Source organism: Pseudoliparis swirei, chromosome 2 (assembly GCF_029220125.1).
Source record: "Pseudoliparis swirei isolate HS2019 ecotype Mariana Trench chromosome 2, NWPU_hadal_v1, whole genome shotgun sequence".
Classification (NCBI taxonomy): domain Eukaryota; kingdom Metazoa; phylum Chordata; class Actinopteri; order Perciformes; family Liparidae; genus Pseudoliparis; species Pseudoliparis swirei.
The window spans coordinates 17,774,221-17,786,734 of NC_079389.1; positions in this window are offsets into that span (position 1 = coordinate 17,774,221).

The following is a 12,514-nucleotide window of genomic DNA, read 5'->3' on the forward strand; positions in this document are numbered from 1 at the left end:
GAATGGCAAATGGTGTGTCTGAGTTTAGAAGAAGCTGCGTTTTCCCGATGCAAATCGCACAAAGTTCATCGTCTGGACCAAAAGAAAAACATTTCCCCCGTGCCCTCCCGTGTCTGATGATGCTCCCACACCTAAAACTGCAAGTGGCTACTTGAAGGGTACTACCCCCCCCCCCCCATACTCCCATACTGCTTTCTGCCATCCATCTTTACCACGCGTGTCTCTTGAGTCGAATGTATTGCAGCCGAATTAACCGGTTTTCTTGGTGGTTTTGTACAATAACTTACTAATATACATTTTTCTGTGAGCCTCCTCTGAGTGGCCGTCTGAATATACTAAACCCAGTGGAAGAGGTGTGTGTGTGCTGCACAGCAAGACTCCCACATGTGCTGTTGCTGTGCACCGCAGCACTCGCAAAATGAATATGGTGCCGTGAAAAATAGCTCTTTCGGTGTTTACTCAATTTCATCTGCCCCGTGGTACTCTGTCCCCCCAGACCGGTGAGTTGAGAGACGCGCCGAAGGAACGTAATGGACACATTTTTTATGGATTGCTGCTCCGCGGTGGAGAGGAAGGAGGGGAAAACACAATTATTCACTCTGTCTTTTCCTCCATCAAGACAAAGGCTTCTGTGAGGAGCAGTGAGGAGAATATTCAGCAGCTCAGACGCGTACTTTGTCATCTTATTGATTTTGTATAGTTGTATTAGTGTTTGTATTAATGTTGCTCTCGCAGTCAGACACTTAACCATGAGATGGCTCAGACAAGAGATAAGTCCTCTTTCACCACAATCAGTCACGCAGACGCAGACGCAACACATTCCATGCTGTGTTTCTTGCAAATGTGTATTTTACTGTAATAAAAGCAACTTTTGTTCCTCAAGGATTTTGACCGAAATGCACAACTTATCTAAAACGACATATTTGAAAGAACATTCCGTTGACTCAGAAATTCTCAGAGCTAATTGTGCAACAGAAGCCCAGCAGAGAGAAGCGTGGCGTCCTTCATGCCGACGCGGCTGCTGCCAATCTGCCTGTCAGCTGTTGAAAAGGTGAGATGACCTTTTAACTTTGGCTTTTGTGTGTGGGGCTGCTGGTCTGCTACATGGTGTGCTATGTCACCATGGTAACTCAGGCTCTGCAGCTTATCTTCCCTATAGGCATACTGTTCGTGGCATTTTTTTTTACATTAGTTTAATTTACAAAGAGCAGATATTGGTTTATAGAGTTGTACAGGGGATGATACTGAATAAAGATATTGTGTCTCGGGAGAACTTCATAGGATTTGTTGAAGAAAGGATGAATTACATACATTTCCTGAAGAATCAACTATGTTTTATGAGATACATTAATTGACTTCAATCAACTGTGCAAGCAATTCAGCAATATATTAATAACTGTGAGGGCAAGTGTGTTTTTTAAATCTGGCAGAACTTCTTAGCATTCCATGATGAGTTATTAGATAAATATTCCATTGGAAACTTTTCATGCATTCTGCCAACCAAATTGATTGTAGCGTGTTTAGTTTACTGAGACTCACCTTAGCTCGTTGTGCACACTCACACAGTAAAGTGAAGTACAGTCTGGCTTAATGAGGGAGCAGTGATACGCTAATGCACTGATTACGCACTCGACAATCGTCCTCCGGCAGCAGCAGCTGTGTTATTATCACCATCGGAATTCTTTGTTAATTCTATATAGTGCTCATATTCATTCATTCTCTCTTCAGACATTCAATTGTCAGCATTTAAGAGCAATGCAGCTAAAGGACAGGAGGAGAAACCAAATCGCCAGCCTTCAGATTAAAGTACTCCCATCTCTGCCCACTCCAGTAGCCCAATTGAACATTCAACGGCATGCCTTTATACATAGTCATTTTTATTCGTTTGAGTTTGATTATTTATACAATATTATCCAATGAGAGCAATTTGCTCTCATTTATTTAAATACCCGGTGGTACCGAGGACAGTGGACTGTGAATTGAAGCAGAAGGATTTTATTGAGTAAAATCTCACTTTTGCAGGCACAGGGAGAGTCAGTGGTGGACTAAAATCTGCAGAGGAAATCAGCTGATCCAACTTTAATTCCTGCTGAGGTTTCTTCCTCCTGAGCGAAACATCTTTTATCAAGGTCTTTTTTTTAATTTAGCAACCTTCAATTCCTGTGATGTGGGGAAGCAGTGAGAATGCCCAGAGCGGCTGGATAAATGGGCGAGTGAAGGCCTCTGCTAACTGACGGAGAGGGCCGGCCTACATTCCTTCGCGCTGCAATCGGTGGCATCTTCAGAGTGAAGTGCGGATGGTGCAAATGGTATCATCACAATCCAGTTCTGACAAGATCGTCGGCTGAATGAATCGTCGCCGAGCGGCACGAGAGAAACCACTTTTGTGCGAAAATGCGAGTCGTTTTCTCGTTTCTGCCACTGAAAAAACTAACAAAATGTACATGGGCCCTGGACCTTCGACGAGATCGAAACAATCGCGAAACACAGACGTCTTCAAACATAATGTCAACATTCGGGCCACATCTTAAACATTGCACCTTTAATGTTAATTGTGTAACTTCAATTTGAGCCCAGGCTATTTTGAAACTTGCCTCTCCCAAGAAGGTTGAAGACGATGTCTTAACCCTCCTGTTGCCTTCGGGTCAATTTGACCCCATTCAATGTTTAACCCTCCTGTTACCTTTATATTTACTGACATATTTTACCCTTGGGGTCAATTTGACCCCAGCAATTAAAACCTCCAGAAAATTATTATAATTAATATTGTTTTCCAAGTTTAAGTGTGAGGTACTTTATGTTTGTTTGTTGACTACCTAAATAGCCCTTTAAATATATAAAAAAGTTGATATTTCTTATATGTTTGACACAGTGAAAAACAGCCTGGGGTCAAATTGACCTGAAAGAACACCGACATTAAACATTGAATGGGGTCAAATGGACCCTAAGGTAACAGGAGGGTTAATAAGACACTTCTCTTTTGTTCCATGGCTTTGCATTTACTTCAGAGACTATTTGGATCTGAGCAGGCCGGTCTCACAACATATTGCGCAATGCATTTTATCTGCCCTTTTCTTTTTCTTCCTCCTTAGAAAAGAGGAGAATGCTGTTCAAATGGCAACGTGCTGTACCTTCAGTAAAGGGTACTTGGTGCGGAAAGGTTTCTGAATACGGGCCAATTATTGTGTTTCCTGGCAACACATGCCAACACAATCAAAGAAAGCTTTCTATTTAAACACTAGTCAACAGAGCAGTGAGTTGCTCCCATCTCTCCCTGATTATTCCTTTAATACAGCAGCTAGTGGAGCTTCTCTGACGATGTTTCACCTCTTAGTATGCAGGAAAAGTCAAATTATTTATTGTGTGGAGAGTATCCTCAACGGTGGTAAACCTGAGCGTGTGTGTCCGTGTGTATGTGTGTGTGTGTCCACCTTACAGATTAAGGTAATAACAGAAATTCAAATACAAATTCACTTTCACCTTTAAACCTGAAGATCTTTTCGTCCCTTCTCTTTGTGAGAGGGGGTGTGTGTTGTTGAACAGGAACCTCGTTAAGCATGCACCTCTAAATGTGGTCACACAGTCATTTACTCTCCACTGGTCCAACAGGAGATCTCTGTCCCCTGACAGAACACAGAGGTTGTATCCGCAGGCCGTTGTTTGCAAAACGATGCCCGAGGCCGTCTGAACATGTGACATAACGACTTGTGCTGCTCGCTTAAAGTGCAGCGTGTGACCAACGTGAGGCAGCTCTCCTCGAACAACCCAGAGGCAGAGCGGCAAGGGGCACAACTGAAGCCAATGTATTCAACTTCACAAGCATATATATTTTCCAATTTCTGGGATTTAAAACAAAAAATATTTCTCAGCCTCAGTACTACAGCAGTCCAATTATGTTGTTGTTGTGTGTGTGAAGAAAATAGGACCTCTGGCTTATTAAAATGACATAAAAACTGATTGTTATTCACTTGCCCATCATCAAGTTCAGAATTTTCTATTTTTACAATGAGACCTTTTCACACACTGAAAAAAACATAACATACAAATAGAGAAGACATCACGAAAGCTTGAAAGCACTGTAGCCAGGCGGACAGAGAGTCACAGCTCTGTGGAGCCGTGTATTCCTATAGACCTCAGTGGTAATGACTTCATAAACTTCTTCAATGAAAAGATTCTAACTGTTAGAGGCAAGATTGATGATCTCTTGACCTCAAGCAGTGCCAATCTCTCCTTAAGTGGAGTGGCCTTGGAAACGGCTGTTTGCCCTGGTGTATATTTCTTCAAAGAACTGAATTGAATTGAACACCTCAGAGATCAATTAACTGGTGATGGTGTTTTCTAGATGGCATTGCCCTAGCATCCAACACCGCTGTAAAGAATGTCGGCGTTATCTTTGATCAGGACTTTTACTTTATCTCCCACGTGAAGCAAATCTCACAGACTGCATCTTTTCATCTACGTAACATTTAAAAAAACAGGTACATCCTGTGTCAAAAAGATGCAGAAAAACTAGTTTACGCGTTCGTTACTTCTAGGCTAGATTACTGCAACTCAGGCTGCTCTAATAAGTCTCTTAAGTCCCTCCAGTTGATCCAGAATTCTGCAGCTCGTGTACTCAAACTAAGAAAAGAGATCACATTACCCCCTGTGTTAGCTGCTCTGCACTGGCTCCCTGTAAATTCAAGAATCACATTTAAAATCCTTCTCCTCACCTGCAAATCCTTGATTGGTGATGCACCATCATATCTTAACCCTTGTGTTGCCTTCGGGTCAATTTGACCCGATTCAATGTTTCACCCTCCTGTCGCCTTCGGGTCAATATGACCCGATTCAATGTTTAACCCTCCTGTTACCTTTATATTTACTAACATATTTTACCCTTGAGGTCAATATGACCCCAGCTTTTAAAATCTCCAGAAAATTATTAGAATTAATATTGTTTTCCAAGTTTAAGTGTGAGGTACTTTATGTTTGTTTGTTAACTCCCGAAAGAACACCGACATTAAACATTGAATCGGGTCAAATTGACCCGAAGGCGACAGGAGGGTTAAATATTGAATCGGGTCAAAATGACCTGAAGGCAACACAAGGGTTAAGGAGCTTGTAGTACCATATTGCCCCACTAGAGAGCTACGCTCACTAAATGTGGGACTACTTGTGGTCCCTAGAGTCTTACAAAGTAGGATGGGAGCCAGAGCCTTTAGTTATCAAGCTCCTCTTTTATGGAACCAGCTTCTACCTTCAGTCCGGGAGGCAGACACAGTCACCTCATTTAAGAGTAGACTTAAGACCTTCCTCTTTGACAGAGCTTATAGTTAGGGCTGAATCAGGTTCACCTGGTCCAGCCCCTTGATATGCTGCTATAGGCTTATAGCTGCCGGGGGACGTTTAGGACACACTGAGCACCTCTCTCCTCTTCTTTCTCTACTTACGGATGCATTTAATTTTATATATTGGGCCATACAAAATAAATTGAATTGAATTGAATGAACCACGAGCAAAAGAAGAACATTTCCAACAGCAGAGATGAAAAAACATGAAACGCAGATACAGGACAACATGAACAAAGACAGAGACGCAGTGAAGCTGCCCGCCTGTCAGTGCTGTTGTAAAGGGAACACATGATTTATTTTGATCACTAATGCTGCGGCATCCTCGTATTGGATCCCTGATGACAGTCAAAAAAAAAAAAAAAAAACACAGCCATGAGAGGCACTGCGACGTGAAATAAGAAACGTTGTGATTTCTCTTCAGGACTTAATTTGTCCTCCTCATTATGCGCCACGTCTGAACTAATGTTGATTTTCATTAGTGGTTTGATGCTGTTATTTTGAGGCCCGTGTGTAATGATTCATGCAGAAAACTTAATGGCAAAGCCGATTAAAAGATAAACAGGGTCAAGGAAATTCCAGCCGATAGAAGGAGCAAAAAAGGAGAGAGACAGACGGATAAGACCAAGGAAAAAAAAGTGCTGACATTCCTTTCATGCAGAAGGTGATGGAGTACAGCGGGTGGATGAGAGTCTTCACGCCAGCCTGAGACGTGCCCTTGTTGCATCTTTGGGACTCCAGCCTGTGAAGTTTTAATGTGCCTCTGGGAAATTACATTCATCATGAGCTTTAAAGTAATGAAGCATTTTTTTTGTTGCCTGGATGCGAACGCGTCGACTTCTTCCTGACGGATATTTTACATATCTGCTTTCTCATGGGCGACGATGGGTTCTCCTCGACACCCTGACTAATGTGCGCAGCACCGCGGGTGCACGCGGAGACGCAGCCATCTGCGGATCACACCGACAAGAAGGAGCGATTTCATCATTTGGAGCTGCATAAACTGTAGCCATAAACACGAGCTGTGTGTTTTGAACTTAACAGGCGGAAGGAAGTGGACTCTCTCGAGGTGCTGATGACTCCGCAGGAAGAGGAGAACAACTGCATCATCACAAAGAGAGTTTGGATGTGGCCCTGATGGGTTGGTGGTCCGTCCGTCAACGACGACTCAGAAGTAAGTGGGCAACGTGAATCACATTACTCCGAGTAGAGGCTGGATAATGGCCTCAGAAGTGGCAACAAATAATGCTAAAGTAAATAAATGAGCTGCTTCATCTTCACTCAGCATCTCTTGAATGGGACCCTGGCCTCGTGCCTCTTGTGCGTCGTCCCAAGTAAAGAAACCCCTCACTACCTCCCTCAGTTGTTCAATACTGTCAGAGGAAAAGAGAAACACGGCAAGCATACAATTTAATAAACAAAGACGAAAATGAGTAGCTTATTGTCCCCCTACTCACATTCATGTTACTTTTGCTATAATATGATTGACAAACACAACTTGAGTGACAACAGCACCGACCCGTTGGCTCTATTGTCGGTCCATAATTATTATTATCATTGTTGTGAAAGTAAAACAGCTGCTGGCTGATTACAATGGTGTCCTGTATACCTGGATGCTCTCTGAAAGCCTCCATCAGTGTAATTAGTTTGAGGCTCACTGAAGCCTCGCTGCTCCGTGTGCTCCTCCTCGGGATGAACTGAGGACAGCCTTCCTGGAGCAGCCCTGTCTCCTCAATACCACGTTCCCATACAACAAGACTGCATTATAACGCCGAGAGGAAAACTCATTTCGTCGCAAATTTAGCTTTTGACATATTACAAATATAAGTTCAGAATGAGTCCGCAGAAGTCCTGTGTGGAGGTCTGCGTGGTGGATGGAATTAAAAGAGGCTGCTGTTTGAGTCCCGGTGGACAAAGTCGTTTTGTTCTCTAAACCTAACTAAGTACATTTCAATCAGGTGAGACTTCATTGGAATTTAACAATCAGTTATTACACATGCATAACATCTGAATAGTGCAAAGTCTTTGGTGATTGGACTCTACCCTGTAGAGGAGTGGCGCTGAGGTCCGGTGAGGCGGCGGTGGTGTCGGTGGTGAAGGGAGCTGCTGCCATTGGATGATGAATGAGGAGCGTGACTGTGATGCGGACTGGAGGCGACTGGAGGAGGTTCGCAACCAGTTTGACCTTCAATGTCAACAGCAGCAGACAGGGGAAACTATTTTAAAGTTTAACAGCAACGATTTGATTGGATGAAGGAAACTGTGCAGCATCTGGTTGGTTTATGCAAAGTGAACGCCCACAATCAGTGGAGTAATCACAGGGAGAGAGAGAGGGGCACAGAGACGGAGAGAGAGAGAGAAAAATATATATATATATATATATTGTGAATGAGTGTCAAGAGACACTTAACTCTATAATTCTAAGCCAAACCGTTGTTATACATTATTGTTATGCTCTGTAGTCGGACGGCCCCTGTGTGACGTCCGTGTGATGGATTAATGTCTTCCTGTTGCTTTGAATCCAGCCGGAGAGACTTATTACACTGGCAATCTGTGACCAGGTTCATCTATTGTGTGCCTTAAGAGCACAACCATGGTGCAGTACATCACGATACGGACGGGAGAGGATCCTCATTAGCAATGACATCTCTCTGAATCCAGGTGTCACGTTGGAGCTCAGTGGGATCCTCGAGCTCAACAGCCTCCTGGTGCACAAAGAGGAGATGAGCTCATCACTTTCATCCCCAATGATCTCAGCCTCAGGCCGCCAGCACCTCCTGCAGCTCTCCGCCCTCTCCTTTCCCCATCACACGCTCCATGACTTCATTTCTCTGTCCTAACGTTGTGCAATTACACACACACACACACACACACACACACACACACACACACACACACACGTATTTATATTGTTTTACGTCTCTTGAATGGTTAGTTTTCCAAACCCAGGAAAAGGTGGCTTTGTTAGGTAGACCTGTATGTTTATGATTAATAGACACAACAAGGAGACACCAGCTCGACCCAAAGCCCGGGCAGGTTTTATATCGCTCTTCTGCTCCTTTACGGGTCATAAAGAGGTGTTTCGGGTCGGGTTTATTGTGTGTAAGCTTTGTAAAGGCTCAGTGTCACGGGCGCTCATGAGTCACGAGTAACTAGTAGACTCATGAGCGCCACTCAAAAGCAGTGACAACAATGTTTACTGTCTTCAAAGTGCAGAACAAAGTTCATCGTCACTTTGCCCAACACGGTAAACGTGGTAAAGGTTTGTGAGGTTTAAAAAAAACTCACGGTCGGGATTAGAATAAGTATGTAAACTATTTGTCAAATATGTACTGTGTTATGTTAATGAAGAGCCACGCCTAGGCAGAGACACACACACACACACACACACACACACACACACACACACACACAACAACAACAACACATTAGGGAGTCCCGTGTTTGTTAGGCCCATCCACCACAGTAATAGGCAGAGACACACAGTGGAAAAAGGACGTCCGGATGCTAAAGACAAAGCTCAGAATAGACGATCTGGCAGAGAACTGAGGGAGTGTGCAGGAAGGCTGACTGGGGAATGGAGTAGGGCCGGAGAGGTGAGGAGGAGGCCATGCTGAGGGAGCGGTAAGGCATGAAAAGGAAAGAATAAGGAAGTGACAGGCGAGCAGCCAAAATCACGTTTAAACAACTCGTGGGAGCTTCAGGTTCAAGTCGGGTTTGCTCCCTTTCAACCATGCACAGCTAATATCCCTCCATTATTCTTTGCTCCCCACTGGCTTCCTGTTGCATTCAGGTCAAGTCATCATGTCATCCGACTCCCAGTTTACCTGTCTCCAGTCTTAGTGGAAAGCTAAGCTTGCATCTCCTGGCTCTCACTTCACATTCAGATATCGATGGACTCATCTAACTCTCGGCAGGAGAGAAAGTAGTATATATACACTACCGTTCAAAAGTTTGGGATCACCCAGACAATTTCGTGTCTTCCATGAAAAATCACACTTTTATTTATCAAATGAATATGAAATATAGTCAAGACATTGACCAGGTTAGAAATAATGATTAATATTTGAAGTATTAATTTTGTTCTTCAAACTTCAAGCTCAAATGAAGGCCAGTTGTATAGCTTATATCACCAGCATAACTGTTTTCAGCTGTGCTAACATAATTGCACGGGTTTTCTAATCAGATATTAGTCTTCTAAGGCGATTAGCAAACACAATGTACCATTAGAACACTGGAGTGATAGTTGCTGTAAAAGGGCCTCTATACACCTATGGAGATATTTCATTAGAAACCAGACACTTTCACCTAGAATCGTCATTTACCACATTAACAATGTAGAGTGTATTTCTGATTAATTTAATGTTATCTTTATTGAAAAAACAGTGCTTTTCTTTGAAAAATAAAGTCATTTCTAAGTGATCCGAAACTTTTGAACAGTAGTGTAAAACTAATTTTTTAATTGGTCTGTGTGTGATTCTCATCCCTCAGGACACACACACACGGTAATTCGTCACAGAACACACTTAAGCTGACACACAATCACACACACACACACGCAAATAAATTATGCATACTGGTCAATCACAGAGCTGCAAACATAGACAACTGGGGATTCAGGTCACCAGGGTAAAAAACAGAGCAGCTCAGGAGATTCCCCACATTGGAATATGTTAAGATCCTTCAAAGGGGAGGAAGGCAGTAAGTAAGGATTGGATTTGGGTGCCGTTGGTGTGTGCCTCAGTAAAACCATCTCAGAGTGCTTTATCTCCTCGACTGCCTGGGCAACTGCCTCTCTATCCCCCCCCCCCATGAAGGGAATTAGGTTATTAAAAACCACACACACATGCATGCACACACACAGTCCCCGCACTGGACTCACACGCACACAGACACACAAAGATTCACCCAGAACCACTTCCCATATGTGGAGAGAGTGCAGCACATTCGGAGCTCACTGGGTCTACCATACCTTACAGGAGTGGAGGGAGGTCGGGGGAGGGGAGAATCCACAGCGGCCCCACGCCATTAACTTCTAATCAATACAAATGGACACTCAATGCATGTAGAGGCGAGAGGAAAGAGGTGCCAAATCAGTTTGTCATTATTCTCACCATGTAGATGATTGCAAGTGCAGAGAAAGAGAAGAAAATAAATCCTCGTCCAAGACCCACGTGGCTTTCTTCACAATGGCCGACTGGAGGGTGTTGTTATTTCATCAGCAGATATTGTGCCGGAGGCGGTTGAGACTGGAAGACTGGAAGACTGGAATAAGGAGGAATCAGCCAGTCGGCTCCATACCAAAGAAACACAGACCGTGTTTACATGCATTCGAATAACTGGCTTAGTCGGACTGAAATCGAATTATCCGTTTCATGTAAACACCTTTGTCCGACTATGTGCGGTCCGACTACGATCCGATTAACACCCCTGGATAACTCGATCCGATCCGGTTGATAATTCGACTATCGCGGCATGAAACGGTGAATTGGATTAGGAACTGGACTTTGCGTCTTTGCGCATGCTTGAGATCCCGCCGCCCTCCTCCCCCCCTCCCATGTCGTGACCCGGAAGTCGAAAGAGTCGAAAGAGACGATAATGTCACGATTAACATCATGCAAGAATAGTAGAGGGATGTAGCTTCGCCTTGCTCTCTGTTTCGCCATCTTTCTCGAAATGTTGATGTTGTTGTTGTTGGTTGTTGTTGGAAGTGGTGAAGAGGTCAAGCGGAAATGGCTGTGTCACCACGAGTTGTAATGAAAACAGCGCCACCTATCGTATCGGATGTGACATGCTTTCGGCCAATGATTCGAATTACTCACTGCCATGTATATTGGGATAACAGCAGATCCCCCAAAAGAGAGCATAGTCCGACTAAAGCAAGATTCAAATTATACCATCATGTAAACGCACTGACAGTCCGGCTGTTACGTCTGAATCAGGAAACAGACATCGGTTACAGTCCAGTGTTTTGGACTTGAACCCCCCGGCCTCCATGTGGACGTTGTCGCTCTATAACATTGCGTTCTTACTTCTTCCCGATACCATAACGGTTTTGAGGCGTTTGTCGAAGCAACTGTTCTGCTGCTCTTCGGGAGGCCTGTCCCAAATGAATGCAGCAGAACCAGAGATCACCTTTTTCTTTTTAATGCAATTTTTTTAAAGTGCCCTTTTAAATTCTTCCCTGTCGCCTACATTACCCAAGATGCAACTCAGCCGCTTATAATTCAGCCAGAGAGTCCGGGTGACAGTGGCGACAGATGTACAGCAGATAAGGTAACAGATAAGGTGCGCTCACTTCTTTCTAACAACACACCCAAAGGCTTTTTTTCTAGGAAGTCATCAGATCCTGTGTCATGTCTCAAACTCTGGAGATCCGTTTGAACAGAACCAGTCGTTTGTCTTTTTCTCCCTCTGTACATAATCGCTCGTCAGTTCGCTGACGGACGAGTGCAGTGAGCTGCGGGTCGAGCTCATAAGCTCATGAGCTTCATAAAGTCCTTCCTTTGGACAGCAGCGCAAACACAGCGACGGGCTTTTTGGGGAGAAGCTGGGCCTGTTGTCGGACAGAGGCGGCTGGCAGAGGGATTCACAGCCTACGGGAGATTAGGCTGCAATTAAACACAACTCTCCATCTCCGTCTCTCCCTCCACCTTATCTCTCTCCTCCTACCTCATGCAGACTCACATAAATACAGGTTACTATGGAAACTACTTCCCTCCCTCCCGCCCCCTTCTCTATCCCTATCCTTCCTCTTGCATCCTCACACTCCTCTCTTCACCTCCAGTCACAGCATTCATTCATCCTGTTCGTCGTTATCTCCACATTAACACCTGCCACCTTCGTTATCGCCTCTCTTCAAACCAACCTTTTAAGTCGCTCCACTTTTCTCCTCTTTTTTTTACCTGCCCCTTCCCACTGCTCTCCGTGCTCCCTCTATCAGACGTTCTATCTTTCCTGCTGCTTGCAGCATGACACCACATGTCAGGTCAGAGCTGGCAGAGGGTGGGGAAACCGTAAGGGAGGCAGATGGAGGAGCCGAAAATGTGAGAGAGAGAGAGAGAACATGGAGAGATGGAGGGTCGTAGGAAGTATAGCTGACCTGCTTCTACAAACAATACATGCACACATACAAACAAAGATGGGAAGTATGCAAGGACAAAACGTAATTATTATTTTGAAGT